Source organism: Rhagoletis pomonella, unplaced genomic scaffold (genome assembly GCF_013731165.1).
Source record: "Rhagoletis pomonella isolate Grant_MI unplaced genomic scaffold, Rhpom_1.0 Rhpom_scaffold_00007, whole genome shotgun sequence".
NCBI lineage: Eukaryota > Metazoa > Arthropoda > Insecta > Diptera > Tephritidae > Rhagoletis > Rhagoletis pomonella.
This window is the reverse complement of record NW_023458561.1, coordinates 26,386,750-26,387,091: the sequence shown is the minus strand read 5'-3', so window position 1 is coordinate 26,387,091 and position 342 is coordinate 26,386,750.

The following is a 342-nucleotide window of genomic DNA, read 5'->3' as shown; positions in this document are numbered from 1 at the left end:
ACAACCGAAATACGCGAATAGCTTAAAATAAACACCAACGTTAGAATAGACGCGCACATGTACATTAATATGTATGTATGTATGTACTACATAGATACCGTTTAAAAATACGCCAAAAATACATATGTATATGCTTTCGATTTTGTCATCACTATTTGTATTTTGAAAATTTCGCTTTTCTTTAGTGTTTACTTTGCGAATTTTGATTTGACAATTTTTTAAGCAAATATGTACATATATTTTAATCTTGAAAGTTCATGTATGTACATACGTAACATAAATAAAATAAATAGTGCGTCTTTATATGAAAATTAATTACAGCATTAAATATTTTTTTTTTTT